Source organism: Mandrillus leucophaeus, unplaced genomic scaffold (genome assembly GCF_000951045.1).
Source record: "Mandrillus leucophaeus isolate KB7577 unplaced genomic scaffold, Mleu.le_1.0 Scaffold21, whole genome shotgun sequence".
Classification (NCBI taxonomy): Eukaryota; Metazoa; Chordata; class Mammalia; order Primates; family Cercopithecidae; genus Mandrillus; species Mandrillus leucophaeus.
This window is the reverse complement of record NW_012102143.1, coordinates 7,649,172-7,667,197: the sequence shown is the minus strand read 5'-3', so window position 1 is coordinate 7,667,197 and position 18,026 is coordinate 7,649,172. Positions and strand designations below refer to the sequence as shown.

Here is an 18,026-nt window from a genome sequence, read left to right as displayed (position 1 = left end):
CAAAAATTAGCCAGGTACAGTGGTGTGCACCTATAATCCCACCTACTCGGGAGGCTGAGGCAGGAGAATCACTTGAACCTGAGCGGCAGAGGTTGCAGTGAGCTGAGATCGCGCCACTGCACTCCAACCTGGGTGACATAGTGAGACTCTGTCTCAAAAAAAAAGTATTAATCATTTATCTGAAATTGAAATGTAACTAGGTATCCTGTATTTTATTTACTAAATCTTGCAAATCTACGAAAACACCAAGCCAGAGATGTGGCTCCCATGTCAGAGAACATTGCAGCAGGTTGGCCCCAAGAACTTGCAAATAGCAAGGAAAAAGAGCCATTTGTTCACCTACTGCATGGGATATCAGTGACTAATGTGATCAGAGCTGCAACCAAGCAAAAGAATAGATTGTAGTCGGATGACCGGTTAAAAAAGCAACATCTGCACCTTGCTGTCTCTTCCCCCCATATCCCACAGAGCATAGAGGTTAAACTTTGGCAAGGAAGGAGAAGGCAGACATGCTGCCCCGTGGGCATTCCAGGAAGAAGGAGTTGGGGCAGAAGAGTAGAACATCAGATCAAGCCCCTCCTCACTTCAAGACCCTCAGATTACAACAAGGGGAGGTTGGCGGGGAGGATGCAGGGAACTTTAATAGGGCAAGAGGAGGCTGGAGATACAAACTGTAGATTTCAATAACCAACTGACCAGGAAGTTGAGGAATCTGCCCAAGATGCTATTAAGATATATGCCACCATTCAGCTTGTGAGTGGAGAAAAATAAAACCTTTTTATTATTTAATATATTAGCCAATGTCTTGATTAATGATGAAGCACTAGAGCTATTCTCATTATAGTAAGAAATAAAACAAAGCTACCCCCACTGTATTCTTCTGGAATTTGTAATTCTTCTGGAATTTGCTTGCTACAGCAATTAGAAAAGAAAAGAAAATAGGAGATAGCGTATTGGAAAGGAAGGAGTAATTATTTTTATTTGACAATCATATAATTTTCTAACTGAAAAATTATAAAAACAAGAGCTCAATAAGCCGCCAGAAGAAATGAAAAATATGAACAAATTCCTTCTGTCACACCAAGGCTTACGGACTGCTGGGACACTCAAATGCATTCCCTAGGGTCGAAGACTCATCCACAGCTGTGACAAGGATGAAATCCGGGGAAACGCATTCACATGCTTCCTTCTCTTGCCTGTCCAGACATCTGACCTCCTCCTGCCCTGGGGAGGAAGGGAGAGAGATTAGGATTATTATAGCAAGGGATATTTTTAAAAGATAGAATATTCATCTCCTACTTGAAATACAGGAATTTTGTATCTGCAGGAAGAAAGCAAGATTTTGTTGAGACAGAAAAGAAACTGCCCAAATTGATCTCCTTTAGAACTCAGGGGGTGAGTCCATGGAGTTTCAAAACAGCTGTGCCTAAGGGAGACTATATCCCACCTGGAGATGCAAGAGAATGACCCTGTCCTCTGAGGAGAAGTGCAGGTAAGAGAATGAAGAGAAAAGTAAAGGAAACGGGTGGGTATCAGGTGGGCTGAAACTCCGGCATGAAGAGGGTTGTGTTGGCAAGGGGAATACCAAGGATGGGGGCTTCTGCCTACCTTCCTGCTTGGAAGCCCCTGAAGAAGGTGCCCTCACATACTGACTGGCACCAGTGGCCACATCCTATGTAAGCCCAGTGGCGTCCATGCACAGAGGCCTTCCTCAGAGTGACTGTGCCACCAAAGACCCTAGGGTCCCCTAGGCCTGTGGAGGCCAACAGAGGAGTACTCGATTGCAAGCCAGTGATCCACCATTTTGGGGAGCTCTGGGGGCTGCATGGCCCTGCAGCAAAGGCCATGGGATAAGCTTAAGGGACAGATGCAGAGCGCCTCCAATGTGCAGTAGCCAGAACGGGTCCCAGGCAGCCAGGGGTGATGACAAGGACCACCAGGAGTGTGACCCAGGACAAGAAGCAGAACTGGGATGATCCCTGCCACCCTGTTCAGCAACACTTCCAGGGCAGCAAGTCCCCAGAAACCCACAAAGACCCTCTACACCAACGCCCTCAACTCCCAAAGCCAACTCAAAGAGAAGCAGGTCACAGATTCTGACGTTCTAAAGATTGAGAACCAGAGAGATTGTTGACATTATTGCAAAATGCTTTCTTGCTTTTCTCTGCAAGAAAAGCAAGTGTAGTGTTGAAGGAATCATTACTGAACAAATAAACTACATTTTATTTGCACATTAATGTCTTATATGAGCAAATTTATAACCCTACTCACAATATGTTTTGTGTGTTGTTCCTCTGGAAGATACGCTATAAATATTAGAGTGAGAGCATATCCTAGGCCACAAGGATAGGTACATTCTGACCAGGTAATACCATGTGACCTCAGTGCCCATATTTGTTTGGATGTTAAAATCACATTGACACTAAGAACTTTGTTTTAGGTAACAGAGAAAATAAGAAAGATAAGCTTAGTATTTATTTATCTATAACAAATATTGGCCAAATATATGTCAAGCACTGTACTAAGTGTTAGAATACAACAGTAGTGAGACAGATGTATGGATAAGTGACTGAATGGGGGTAGATGAATGAATGGGTGGATGGGTATGTGGGAGGTGGGTAGGTAGATGTGAATGGATATGAATAGATGGAGGGATAGGTCGATGGGTAGGTGAGTAGATGAGCGAATGAGTGGATGGATGGGTGGACGGATGGGTGGGTAGATGTGGATGGATAAATGCATGGATAGGTGAATAGATGGGTGAGTAGATGAATGGATAGGTGAAAGGGTGGATGAGTTGGTGGATGGGTGTGTGTGGATGGATATGGCTAGATGGACAGATATGGATAGGTGAGTAGATGAGTGAATTGATGAATGGGTAGATGGATGGGTGGGTAGATGAGTGAATGAGAGGATGGGTGATGGAGAGGTGCGTGGGTGGATGGGTGGGTTGGTGGATTGATGGATGAGTGGTTGGATGAATGGTTGAGTGAGTGGGTGGGTAAATGTGGATAAATATGTATAGATGGATAAATACATGGATAGGTGTGTGGGTAGATGCATGAATGGGTAGATGGGTGGGTGGGTGGATGTGGATGGATAATGACAAATGCATGGATAGGTAGATGAAGAATGGGTAAATAAGTGGATGGGTGAATGGGTGGGTGAGTGGATAGATGTGGATGGATAGGGATAGATACATGGATGAATTGGTCAGTTGATGAGTGAATGGGTGGATGGGTGGGGGTGGATGTAGATGGATAAGGACAAATGCATGGATAGGTAGATGAAGGGTGGGTAAATAAGTGGATGGGTGAATGTGTGGGTGGGTGAGTGGGTGGGTGGATGTGAATGGATATGGATAGATGGATTAATACATGGATGGGTGTGGGTAGATGCATGAATGGGTAAATGGATGTGTGGGTGGTTGAGTGGATGAGTGAATAGATGAGCGGGGTGGAGGTGAATGGATATGGATAGATGGATGGATAGGTGAGTGGATGTGGGGGTAGATGAGTGAATGGGTGGATGGGTGGGTGGGTGGGTGGATGGATATGTATAGATGGATAAATACAGGGATGGATGTGTGGGTAGATGGGTGAATGGGTAGATGGCTGTGTGGGTGGTTGGGTGGATGGGTGAATGGATGAGTGGAGGTAGAGGCAGATGGATATGGATGGATGGATAGGTGAACAGATGTGTGTGTAGATGAGTGAATGGGTGGATAAGTGGATGGATGTGTGAGTAGATGCATGAATGGGTGGATGGATGGGTGGGGTGGATGTGGATAGAGGCATGGGTAGGTGAATGGATGTGTGGGTAGATGAGTGAATGGGTGGATGGATAGGTGGGGTGGATGCAGATGGATATAGATAGATGCACAGATAGATGGATAGACACCAAGATAAAAAGGTACGTCGTCAGATTCAGAGATACAATTGAATACATAGAAACACAGAGACATAGATAAAGCCCATGAGAGGTTTTGATAAGTACGTGTAAAATTTGAGTAGAATAAGGCTGATACAGATTACCAGTACAGAGGCTGGGGAAAATACTTTTTCATCATTTTGCATCAGATATTGCACATCAGGTGGTCAGGTAGGACCACTGTGATGAGATGGACATTTGAGCAGTGATTGTGAGGAAGCAGGGGCAGAAGCTGGGTAGATCCATCTGGTGTCATGCAAACCAGGACACATGAACAGACAGCACACACACCAATCCTGCAGGAGCACCATTCACTGGAGAAAACTCCAGAGATTTAGGTGAGCAGCAGGTGTGTAGGTCTCTGCACAGGAATCTGGTATTCTGGCAGGATGGGGACCTGGAAGTGCCAGACATCAGACTCAAGAATAGGGATCCTGAGTCTTAGGCTACAAAGCTTTGAAGCTACAGGATAACAAAGTGCCTGCCCCAGCCTGGTGGGATGAGTGAAGGATACAATCACAATATGATACAATGGAACCTTGGCCCCAGCACTGGAGCTGGCGGGGGCAGGGTTTCTTGAAGAAGTATTCATATTATATTATTTACTCAGAAAAATATCGAAAAACTATGTTTGCAAAATTCTAAATTTGTATAAATATATAGTATATATACAGTTCTAGATATATATACAGTTCTAGTTTCTTTATCCACCTGTTGATTAATGGGCATTTGAGCTGGTTCCATATTTTTGCAATTGCAAATTGTGCTGCTATAAACATCCATGTGCAAGTATCTTTTTTGTATAACAGCTTGTTTTCCTCTGGGTAGTGCCAGTTTTCCTCTGGGTAGTACCAGTACCCAGTAGTGGGGTTGCTGGATCAAATGGTAGTTCTACTTTTAGTTCTTTAAGAAATCTCCACACTGTTTTCTATAATGGTTGTACTAGTTTACATTACCACCAGCAGTGTAGAAGTGTTTCCTTTTCACTGCATCCACACCAACATCTATTTTTTTTTTATTATGACCATTCTTGTGGGAGTAAGGTGGTATCACACTGGTTATGATTTGCATTTCCCTGATCATTAGTGATGTTGAGCATTTTTTCATATGTTTGTTGGCCATTTGTACCTCTTCTTTGGAGAATTGTCTGTCCATGTCCTTAGCCCAGTTTTTGATGGGATTGTTTGTTTTTTTCTTGCTAATTTGTTTGCATTTCTTGTAGATTCTGGATACTAGTCCTTTGTTGGATGTACAGATTGGAAAGATTTTCTCCCACTCTGTGGGTTGTTTCTTTACTCTTCTGACTGTTCCTTTTGCAGTGAAAAAGCTTTTTAGTTTAATTAAGTCCCACCTATTTATCTTTTTGTTGTGTTTGCTTTTGGGTTCTTGCTCATGAAATCTTTGCCTAAGGTAATGTCTAGAAGGGTTTTCTGATGTTATCTTCTAGAATTGTTATAGTTTCAGGTCTTAAATTTAAGTTCTTAATCCACCTTGAGTTAATTTTTGTATAAAGTGAAATATGAGGATCCAGTTTCATTCTTCTACGTGTGGCTTGCCAATTATCCCAGCACCATTTGTTGAAGAGTATCCTTTCCCCACTTTATGTTTGCTTTTTTGAAGATCAGTTGGCTATAAGTATTTGGGTTTATTTCTGGGTTCTCTATTTTGTTCCATTGGTCTATGTGCCTATTTTTAATACTAGTACCATGCTGTCTTGGTGACTATAGCCTTATAGTATAGTTTGAAATCAGGTAATGTGATGCCTCCAGATTTGTTTTTTTGCTTAGTCTTGCTTTGGTTATGCAGGCTTTTTTTTTGTTCCATATGAACTTTAGGATTGTTTTATTTCTAGTTCTGTGAAGAATGATAGTGGTATTTCGATGGAAATTGTATTAAATTTATAGATTGCTTTTGGCAGTATGGTCATTTTCACAATATTGATTCTACCCATCCATAAATATTGGATGTGTTTCCATTTGTTTGTGTTATCTATGATTTCTTTCAGCAGTGTTTTGTAGTTTTCCTTGTAGGAGTCTTTCACCTCCTTAGTAAGGTATATTCCTAAGTATTTTTTTTATAGCTATTGTAAGAGGGGTTGAGTTCTTGATTTCATTCTCAGCTTGGTCACTATTGGTGTATAGCAGAGCTCCTGATTTGTGTACATTGATTTTGTATCCTGAAACTTTGTTGAATTCATTTATCAGTTCTAGGAGCTTTGTGGAGGAGACTTTAGGGTATTCTAGATATTTGGTCATATCATCAGCAAACAGCAACAGTTTGACTTCCTCCTTACCAATTTGGATGCCCTTTATTTCTTTCTCTTGTCTGATTGCTCTGGCTAGGACTTACAGTACCATGTTGAGTAGAAGTGGTGAGTGTGGGCATCCTTGTGTTTTTCCAGTTCTCAGAGGGAATGCTTTCAACTTGTCCCCAGTCAGTATTATGTTGGCTGTGGGTTTGTCATGGATGGCTCTTATTACATTGAAGTTTGTCCCTTGTATGCTGATTTTTCTGAGGGTTTTAAATATAAAGAAATGCTGGATTTTGTCACGTGCTTTTTCTCCGTCTACTGAGATAATCATGTAATTTTTGTTTTTAATTCTGTTTATGTGGTGTATTACATTTATTGACTTGCATATGTTAAACCATCCCTGCCTCCCTGGTATGAAATCCACTTGATCATGGTGGATTATCTTTTTGTTATGCTGTTGAATTTGGTTAGCTAGTATTTTGTTAAGGATTTTGCATCTATGTTCATCAGGGATATTGGTCTGTAATTTTCTTTTTCTATTATGTCCTTTCCTGGTTTGAGTATTAGGGTGATACTAGCTTCATAGAATGATTTAAGAAGGATTCTCTTTTTCTCTATCTTATGGAATAGTGTCAATAGGATTGGTACCAATTCTTCTTTGCATGTCTGGTAGAATTCAGGGGTGAATCTGTCTGGTCCTGGACTTTTTTGGTTGGTAACTTTTTTATTACCATTTCAATCTCACTGCTTGTTATTGGTCTGTTCAGGGTTTCTAATTCTTCCTCATTTAAGCCAGGAGGGTTGTATCTTTCCAGGAATTTATTCATCTCCTCTAGGTTTTCCCGTTTATGTGCATAAAGGTGTTCATAGGAGCCTTGACCATTTCATTTCTAATTGAGCTTATTTGGATCTACTCTCTTCTTTTTTCTTAGTTAATCTTGCTAATGGTCTATCAATTTTATTTATCTTTTCAAAGAACCAGCTTTTTGTTTCATTTATCTTTTGTATTGTTTTCTGTTTGTTTCAATTTCATTTAGTTATGCTCTGATCTTGATTATTTCCTGTCTTCTGTTCAATTTAAGTTTGGTTTGTTCTTGTTCCTCTAGTTCCTTGAGGTGTGACCTTAAATTGTTTATTTGTGCTCTTTCAGACTCTTTAATGAAGGCATTTAAGGCTATGAATTTTCCTCTTAGTATCATCTTTGCTGTGTCCAAGAGGTTTTGATAGGTTGTGTCACTATTATTCAGCTCAAAGAATTTTTAAATTTCCATCTTGATTTCATTGTTGACCCAGTGATCATTTAGGAGCAGGTTACTTAATTTCCAGGTATTTGCATGGTTTTGAAGGTTCCTTTGGAGTAGATTTCCAGTTTTATTCCACTGTGGTCTGAGAGAGTACTTGATATAATTTCAGTTTCCTTAAACACATTGACTTGTTTTGTGGCCTATTATATGGTCTGTCTTGGAGAAAGTTCCATGTGCTGATGAATAGAATGTACATTTTGTAGTTGTTGAGTAGAATGTTCTGTAAATATCTATTAAGTCCATTTGTTCCAAGGTATAGTTTAAATCCATTGTTTCTTTGTTGACTTTCTGTCTTGATGAACTCTCTAGTGCTGTCAGTGGAGTATTGAAGTCCCCCACTATTATCATGTTGCTGTCTATCTGATTTTTTGGGTCGAGTAGTAATTGTTTTATAAATTTGGGAGCTCCAGTGTTAGGTGCATATATATTTAGGATTGTGATATTTTCCTGTTGGACAAGGACTTTTGTCTTTATATAATGTCCCTTTTTGTCTTTTTAAACTACTGTTCCTTTAAAGTTTGTTTTGTCAATACAAGAATAGCTATTCCTGCTCACTTTGGTGTGCATTTGCATGGAATGTCTTTTTCCACCCCTTTACCTTAAGTTTATATGAGTCCTTATGTGTTAGGTGAGTCTCTTGAAGGCAGCAGATACTTGCTTGGTGAATTCTTATTTATTCTGCAATTCTGTATCTTTTAAGTGGAGCATTTAGGCCATTTACATTCAATATTAGTACTGAGATGCGAGGTACTATGCCATTCATTGTGTTATTTCTTGCCTGTATACCTTGGGGTTATTTTATTATACTTCCATTTTATAGGTCATGTGAAAGTTATACTTTTAAAAGGTCCTGTTTTGATGTGTTTCCAGGATTTGTTTCAAGATTCAGAGCTTCTTTTAGCAGTTCTTGTAGTGCTGGCTTGGTCATGGCAAATTCTCTCAGCATTTGTTTGTCTGAAAAAGACTGTATTTTTCCTTCATTTATGAAGCTTAATTTCACTGGATACAAAATTCTTGGCTGATAATTGTTTTGTTTAAAGAGGCTGAAGATAGGGCCCTAATCCCTTCTAGCTTGTAGTGTTTCTGCCGAGAAATCTGCTGTTCATCTGATAGTTTTTTTTAATAGGTTATCTCACAGCTCTTAAGATTCTCTCCTCATCTTGACTTTAGATAACCTAATGGCAATGTGCCTGGGCAATGATCTTTTTGCAATAAATTTCCCAGGTGTTCTTTGAACTTCTTGTGTTTGGATGTCTAGGTCTCTAGCAAGGGCAGGGATGTTTTTCTCGATTATTCCCCCAATATGTTTTCCAGCCTTTTAGATTTATCTTCTTCTTCAGGAACACACCAATTATTCTTGTTTTATTGTTTACCATAATCCCAAACTTCTTGGAGACTTTGCTTATTTTTTTTATTCTTTTTTCTTTGTCTTCATTGGATTGGGTTAATTTGAAAACCTTGTCTTTGAACTCTGAAGTTCTTTCTTCTGCTTCTTTGATTCTATTGATGAGACTTTTCAGTACATTTTGTATTTCTCTAAGTGTGTCCTTTATTTCCTGAAGTTGTGATTTTTTTGTATTTATGCTATCTATTTCACTGGAGATTTCTCCCCTCATATCTTGTATCTCTTTTTTTTTTTTAAGTCCTTAAATTGGACTTCACCTTTCTCTGGTGCCTCTTTGATTAGCTTAATAATCAACCTTCAGAATTCTTTTTCAGGTAAATCAGGAATTTCTTCTTGGTTTGGATCTACTGCTGGTGAGCTAGTGTGATTTTTTTGGGGGAGTGTTAAAGAACCTTGTTTTGTCACATTACCAGAATTGTTTTTTCTGGTTCCTTCTCATGTGGGTAGGCTATGTCACAGAGAAGATCTGGAGCTCAAGGCTGCTGTTCAGATTCTTTTGTCCCACGGGGTGTCCCCATGATGCAATACTCTCCCCTTTTTCCTAGTGATGTGGCTTCCTGAGAGCCAAACCATAGTTATTGCTATTTCTCTTCTGGATCTAAGTCACCCAGCAGGGCTACCAGGCTCCAGGCTGGTACTGGGGGTTGTCTGCTCAGACAGTGTGAACCATCTTCAGGTCTCTCAACCATGAGAGTGCTCCAGTGGAGGTGGCAGGGGAGTGAAATGGACTCCCTGAGGGTCCTTAGTTTTAGTTAGTTAATGCACTATTTTTGTGCTGGTTGGCCTCTTGCCAGGAGGTAGCACTTTCAAGAGAGCATCAGCTGTGGTAGTACAGGGAGGAACTAGGCTGTGGGTGGGGCCCTAGAAGTCCCAAGAGAATGATATGCCCTTTGTCTTCAGCTACCAGGGTGGGTAGAGAAGGACCATCGGGTTGAGGCAAGGTTAAATGTGTCTAAGTTCAGACTCTCCTTGGGCAGAGCTTACTGCTGCTGCTGCAGGGTTACGGGTGTTGTTCCCAGGTCAATGGAGTTATGTTCCCAGGAAGATTATGGCTGCTTCTGCTGTGTCATCAAAGTTGGCAGGGAAGTGAGGGATAGCTGGCAGTTACAGGCCTCACCCAGCTCCCACACAACCCAAAAGGCCAATCTCACTCCCACCGTGCCCCACCCCCAACAGCACTGAGTTTGTTTCCAGGCAGTGAGCAGCGGGGCTGAAAAATTGCATTGCCCCAGGCTACCAACTTCCCAGATGAGAAAGTAAGTAGGATTTTCACACCTCCCCACCTGTCGCATCTGCACATGGATTCATGCCCTCCCCTGAGTTCTGGCCAGGAGACTTCACATTTGGTTGGAATTGTTACAAAGTTCAGCCGGAGTTTTCCTTCTCCCTGTGGTCTTTTCCCAGTTCCTCTGGCAGTCTCCCCAAGGACACCTGTGAGAAAAGTAAGAAATGGCTTCCCTGGGGACCCCAGAGAGCCCAGAGGGCTTTTCCCACTGCTTCCTCTACCCCTGTATTTCACTTGGCTCTCCAAGTTGACTCGGCTCCAGGTAAGGTCAAATCCTTCTCCGCTGATCTAGACCTTCGGTTCCCCAGTGAGGGTGTGTGTTCAGGGGCAGGTAATCCCACTTTTCCACTGTCACAGCTTGGACACTCACAGTATATGGGCTGTCTCCCAGATCCCACAGGAGCAATCCAATTCCATCAGAGGGTATGTGGACTCTCTTGGCTTTCCTGGTATATTCCTGCCATAGTCGTTTTGGAGCAAAAGTTGATGATCCGAGTCTCCACACCCTGCTCTGTCCATCCGAACTGGAACTGCAAGCTAGTTCTGCCTCCTATCCCATGTTCTTTTAATTTCTATTAGATTAATAGTATCCAGTCTTTTTTCTTTTCTAATGAATGCATTTAGGGCTATAAATTTTGTTCTAAGTACTACTGTAACAGCATTCCACAAGTGTGGATGTATGGCATTTTTATTATCATTCAGTTCATAATATAGTCTTATTTTTATTATGATTTCTTCTTTGGATCATGACTTATTTATAAATATGCTTTAAAACATCCAAATGGGCCGGGCGCGGTGGCTCAAGCCTGTAATCCCAGCACTTTGGGAGGCCGAGACGGGTGGATCACGAGGTCAGGAGATCGAGACCATCCTGGCAAAACACGGTGAAACCCCGTCTCTACTAAAAAATACAAAAAAAAACTAGCCGGGCGCGGTGGCGGGCGCCTGTAGTCCCAGCTACTCGGGAGGCTGAGGCAGGAGAATGGCGTGAACCCGGGAGGCGGAGCTTGCAGTGAGCTGAGATCCGGCCACTGCACTCCAGCCTGGGCGGCATAGCGAGACTCCGTCTCAAAAAAAAAAAAATAAAATAAAACATCCAAATGTATAACTTCATTCAATTTTTTGACTTCAACAATATATAGTGGAGAGAGAACATGGCCTGCATGATCCCATTTTGTTAATATTTGTTGAATTGTATTTTATGACCTAATATGTGATTATTATAACTGTTGCATGTGTACTTGAAAATAATATGCATTATTAATTTTTAGGTATAACATTCTATGTGCCATTAGATATAAATTCTTAATTTGTATTTTAAAAATCCATACACTTACTTTGTTACACTGTAAGGGTAGACTTATAAATCTCTCCTTGTAATTCCGTCAAATTTTGCTTTATGTATTTTAAGGCCATATTTTTAGGGGTATATAAGTTTATAAATTTCTCCTAGTGAATTCTGGGTTTTTTTGCCATTTTATGATAATCCTTTTAGACATGACTAATGCTTTTTTACTTTAAGACCTTTTTTGTGTTTTAATGTAGTTAATAACTTTTCTTTTCATCGATCTTTGTCTGGCACATCTATTTCCCCACTTTTACTTTACACCTTTCTGTTTTCCATATTGTTGAAGAATTGGTCTTGTTTAAACCATAAAGTCATTTTTTTCTTTATTTAATCTATCAGTCTCTGGTTTTATTCAGCAAACTCAATTTGTTTACATTTCTTGTAGTTACTAACCCATTTGGAATTGTTTCTACCATCTTAATTTGTGCTTTCCATCTTTCTAGCTTTTACTGCTTTTCCTATCTTCTATAGCAGGGATTGGCAAATTATACCCTTCAGGCCAAATCCAGTTCATTTGCTGTTTTTATAAATTAAGTTGAATTGGAGTGCACCACCATACTCATTTGTTTAAATTTTCTCTATGGTTGGTTTTGCACTACAATAGCAGAGTTGAATAGATACAATAGAGATGATATGGCACACAAAATCAAAAATATGTACTATCCGGTCATTTACAGAAAACATTTGCTGTCTTGTTCAATAGGATTAGAGAGTTTCTTTTTTCATTTTTCCTTTACTGTTTTGAAAATTGCAAATTCTACTTTTACCATGCCCCACAACTCCCAGCAGTCATGACTAAAATTTTAACATGTGTACTCAGCTTTCCAAGATCTCAAGTTAACTCAATTGTTCACGGGATCATTCAATGATTTTGGAATTCTAGATTATTATCCTCCCACCTTACATATAATTAGGGGACTTGGGTCATTCTCCTCCCGACTTACATGATACTTAATCCAGTATTTCAGGTCCTACATGTTTTTATACATGTGAAATGTCATTACTATTATTGTTGTCATCCATTGTCAATCCTGTTCCAATTTATCCATATGTTTACTAATTTATTCGCTCACCATTCTGCTTTCAGTTCACTTCTTCATTCTGGATTCAGTTTTCTCCTTGATAAAGTGCATTCCTGGAAGTTATTTAGGTGGGACTCTGTTAGTTATAAATTCCTTAGTGCTTTGTTTTTCGTCCTTTCTCCCTAATTCTTGTATGACAGTTTAGTTAGGTAGAAAATTATATTTTCTCTCAACACTTTGAAGATATAATTCCACTGACCTTTGGTCATCATTGACAAGTGGCAGCCAAATTAATTGTCATTCCTTCATAGGTCATCTTATATTTCTGGCTACTGTTAAGGTATTATCTTTGTACTTTGCATTCTTACATAGCCTACTCTAATCTATCCAGGGATGCATTTCCTTTTATCTATCCTAATATTTAGGACTACACTTTCCTTGAATCTGAGAACTCAGAACTGTTCTCAGTTTTGAAAATTCTCGGTCACCATCTCTTTCAATATTGGCTCACTCTCATTCTCTCCTTTCTCTCCATCTTTAACTCCTATTGTGCTTCTATTAGACCTTCTTGTCCTATTCTCCATATTTATTAATCTTGCTTCCAAATTTTCTATCTCTTCATTTCCATGTGCTCACAGTGATTTTTCACTTAACGAATTCTCCTTTTAGTTATGTCTAATTTGCTTTTTAACCTAATCATTAAAGATTTAGTTACATTTCAATCACTATATTTTTTATTCCTATACATTTCCTTTTGTTCTTTTCAAATCTTCCCTGTCTTTTGTCTTCCCTTGGTGGCAGCTTGCTGTTTTCTCTTTTTTTAAATTTTCCATTGTGTCTTTAATTCTATTTCACAATCTTTATTTTGATAATATTGTTGCCTGAAGCTCTTAGGAATTTAATCCCACTGTTTGTTATATCTTTGAACTTGCTCAGAGTTTATTTTTCTCCCTTGGATTGGCACTTTTGGATTGTGAGTTCATCTTCATTGCAGTTTTTCTGTAGGAATTATTTGTGTACATCCACAGAGATTTTGTGCTTTCTCCTGCCAGGTGCTCCAGGGTTAATTTTATCTAAATTGCTCAGATTGGGGGCTCCATGCCACTCAGATAGTATAAATTCACACCCCAAATACACCTGAGGACAGCCACTACATACAAATGCTCAAAGGCAACCATTTTCTCCTACTCAGAATCAGGCCAAGGTTGACAGGCTTTCTGTTATTTCCCTGTGCCAATGGCTGGATTGTTCTTCTGGTCCACCTTTTCACTGGAAGTGTAATTCTTCATGGGCAGGGGACAACTCTTGTATAGGAATCTCAGTTCTAATTTCCAGCCTCTTATGGGCTCAAAGATTCATTTCCTATTTCTGCATGGCCACTAAAATCCAAAAATTCATTAGTTAAAAAGACTAATGTATAGTAATCTCAGTTCTAATTTCCAGCCTCTTATGGGCTCAAAGATTCATTTCCTATTTCTGCATGGCCATTAAAATCCAAAAATTTATTAGTTAAAAAGACATACAAGGTAACCTCAACTCCCACCTTTGCCATCCCATGCCTTCCCCCAGCATAGCCCTAGTATCAGTTATCTTATATTTCTGGCTTCTGTTCCCTCTTTGGTTTGGGCCTCTACAAGGGATTTCCCTTATCTTTTCATGAGCAATGTTTATTATACTTGCTGTATTTTAGCCAACATCCCTAGACATTTTATATCAAGATGTTTCTTAGGGTAGCTGGTTCATCAGACTGCTGAAAACTGAGGTTTAAAATAAACATTTACAATAAACTATTTCATACATTATAAATCCAATGCTAATATCCAGCTTAACTCATCCCTAGTTTATTAATGAAAATGTGTGACTTTGGGGAAGGGCCTCTGGTATTGCAAGGAACATTTCTCATCCCATTCCCTGGCTCCTGTGCCCCAGTCTTGCCACTGAGCTTCTCTATAGTTTTAATTCCTGAAAAACGGATGGGTATACGGGAGAAATAATCTCTTTATGCCTGTCAGTGGTTATCTGAGATGCCAAAAATAATAATGAGGAAATAGAACAACCAGCGAGGTAGCAGTCTCTCAAATCTTTCATAGTTCTAGAATTTGCCCTTTGGAGCATTTTCAAAACACCAGAGAGGTTAGTGCCTGTGGAAGCACTCACTGTCTTCTAGCAAAAGTTCTTTCCAATATCTTGGTCAAAACAATCATTTGTAAATCAGCCAATATTTTTACAGCTCAAAGAACGTTTTCATGCCACTTACCTTATGAAAGTTGAGTGTCTACCTCTTACAAATGAAAAAAAAAAAAGAGAGAGACTGAGAAGATTAAGTAAGTTGCTTGCCCTGCTCAATGTTATGCAGTCAGCAGAACTAGAACTTTACTATTTTTAGCAGAAAACACTGTTCATAAATTCTTACAAGGGTAGGTGCCAGAATTTGCTCTCCTGCTGCTACACTGTCCCAGACACTACCTATAGGAGCTTAAGCAACATTAAAAGTTAAATTAAACAGCTCTTAAAATGGTAGTTGTGCAATTTCTGAGTGATGCTAGCCAAGGGTAGATTCCCCAGAGCTTGGAAGTAAACCAGAAAAGAGCAATGAGATGTCCAGGCATCGGAAAGTGGGTCCTAGAAGGTGCGGCCTGGAGAAACTGGAGCAACATGCTGGAGTCCAGCACTGTCTGTGGCTGGCTCCTGTGTCAAAGGCTGCTAGGGGTGCAGCAAGACGTGTCTTGCTGCTGCCAGGGACATGGAGAGCCCGTGTGACTCACCCTGCCTTTCATCTGCATTTGTTCTCTTGGCAAGAGTGATTTTCATTGTACCATAAACTCAGTGTTACCAAACCCACTTGGAGTGATGCACTGACTGAAATTGCCCCTCAAGGAGGAAGGGCTAACACCGCCTTGCAAACAGAGGCTTTGCTATGTGAGTCTTGGCTTCCTGGCTTTCCCCATGAAGAACTTCCTGTCAGCCCACAGACAGGAAGTGAGCTGCGGGAAAGCGCTGGCTGCCAGCCTCCTCGTTCCACACTGGACCAGGGGCAGGGGTTCCTCTCAGAGACCAACCAGAGCAAAGCGGCTCGCAGGGCAAGGTCTGAGAGAGGAGCAGAAGCCCAGAAGCAGAAGTCAGACCACGGACGGGCAGGGACAGGTGAGCTGGGGATAGAACCACAGATCTGCAGCCTGAGGGGCAGGAACCACGTGGGCCTGATCCAGGAGGGTCCATAGAACCGGCGCTGTGGTTGCTGCCTGGTTTTCCTTGGAGGTTAGGGCACGATGCAAGAGCAGTGAGTCTGAGTATAACACGTTAGGAATGGGCAGGCAGCCCTGAGATTGTAGCATGGAGTGGCCAGAACACGCCTGTGCAGCCCTTCTCCAGGGTGGGGCAGTACACAGCCTGCTCTCCACTGAACGGGACTCCTCCTTATTCCTTTGTACACTAATTCAGCTGTCTTCCCACCCTCCATGGGATAAGTGCTGGGGGTGCTATGCTACCCAGAGTGGGGCACGGTGCTGGGTGCTGGGTGCTGGATGCTGGGGGCAGGTGTGAGCTGGGCTCTGTCCTGGGGCCTAAGCTAGTATGAGCCACTGTCCCATTTGAGAGTCTCCAGTCCCATCATATTCAATCCCAGCTCAGCGGATTTTCACACCCAAATCACCGCCTCCTGCCCCCAAATCTGGAACTACCAGTAAAAAAAAAAAAAAAAGAAAAGAAAACGGTCTGTGAGATGGACATGGCACTGAGGAGGGGAAAGTAAATGAGGAACCACGCAGGGGACCAGGCAGGCACCAGGCCCACCTGGCATCGCCACCCAGGGACCGCTTTAACCACCCGAGCCTCCAGCGTGGGGGGAGCGTTCATTCTCTGAGGTCATCATGAGGCTCAAAGGGAAGTGACCATACAGTGTTCTCAAGGGTGTACATTTCTAAAGTCATCTCAAGAGAAAGCCAGGCAGAAGGCGAGAGGAAGAAAAAGGCGGTGCCGGCAGCGAGGGATGTGGATACCCCGAGCGGCACCAACAGCGGCGCGGACAAGAAGCGCTTTGAAGTGAAAAAGTGGAATGCAATAGCCCTCTGGGCCTGGGATATTGTGGTTGATAACTGTGCCATCTGCAGGAACCACATTATAGATCTTTGTATAGAATGTCAAGCTAACCAGGCGTCCGCTACTTCAGAAGAATGTACGGTCGCATGGGGAGTCTGTAATCAAGCTTTTCATTCCACTGCATCTCTCGCTGGCTCAAAACAGGACAGGTGTGTCCATTGGACAACAGAGAGTGCGAATTCCAACAGTATGGGCACTAGGAAAAGACTTCTTCCATCAAGCTTAATTGTTTTGTTATTCATTTAATGACTTTCCCTGCTGTTACCTAATGACAGATTAGATGGATCCGTGTTTTTTCTGCTTTGTTTTTTCAGTTTGCTGTTTCTGTAGCCATATTGTATTCTGTGTCAGATAAAGTCCAGTTGGAGTCTAAAACAAAAAAAGAAAAAGAAAAAAAGAAAAAGGTGGTGCCCACGCCTGCCGATGGACTTGGGGAAACGTGGACCTACCGCAGTACCCCAAGGACCCTGAGTTCCATGTTCCCCAGCAAGGCCTGGGTGACACCTCTCTTTGGGCCAAGGTGAGACCACCATGGTGGGACCACTCCCGCAGCCCCCGGGACAGGCCCGGACGCCCCAGCAGGGAGCCCCCACCCCACCCACGTCCCACCACCTCCTCCCGGCTTCCCAGCGCCCTCCCCGGCATCTGGCGGCCTGCGGAGCCTCCCACTCCAAGGAGGTCTCCTCCACGGACTCCAGGCAGAGGAGGACGTTGTCCTGCGCGCATTGCTCCCTTCAGCGTCCCTCGCCCGGGAGGCTGCGCCACATTCTTGGCAGGCGGGGCCTGTCTCATCCTGCTTTGCTGTACATGTGGACCCCATTTGCAGGGGGCACCGCGCTGGGGTGGGGGAGATCCAGAGGGGTGGCTGTGGGACTGGCCTTAAACACTTCCACCTGAGAATGTGGAGGGAACACCCCCCAACGCGATGAAAGGGACCAGAGAGCAGGACGCTGAGCACCAGGAAAAGAGGAGCAGAGAAGCCCCCGGTGTGAGAGCGCAGGAGGGGGCCCTGCGGAGGCCGTCAGCCCCCCTGCTGAGCCTCGAGACCCCCAGCAGGAGGCAGGTGGGGGACAGCGGGGACAGAAGAGTAGTGGGGTACAAGGCCAGCCCACTGCACATTCTTGCCACTCAGGGCTGGCAGATGCCAGGCTACCCCAAGAAGGCCGACCCCCAGGCTCTCATCGCGGGTGCTGCCTCAGCATCCATGGCAGCCCATCGCTACAGCATTGGTGGGGACATCCGCAGGCTCTGCGGGCCCGGAGCCCTGCCTTGCAGCTGGCCAGGCACCCCCACAAGGCGCCAGAGACCATCCGGTCCAGCCATCACTTCCCACACAAACAAACTGAAATGCAGGTGGGTAGTTAGGCATCAACTAGCTTGGGT

At 42.5% G+C, this 18,026-nt stretch overlaps 1 pseudogene across 1 annotated transcript; it reads left to right on the top strand.

Annotated features, from left to right (window-relative positions):
- The first annotated feature begins 1,923 nt into the window (after positions 1-1,923).
- LOC105539878 lies at positions 1,924-17,014 on the top strand (annotated as a pseudogene). The gene is made up of 3 exons (XR_001006114.1): positions 1,924-2,086; positions 15,498-15,689; positions 16,471-17,014. The product of XR_001006114.1 is annotated as an uncharacterized LOC105539878 (transcript).
- The last annotated feature ends 1,012 nt before the right edge of the window (positions 17,015-18,026 follow it).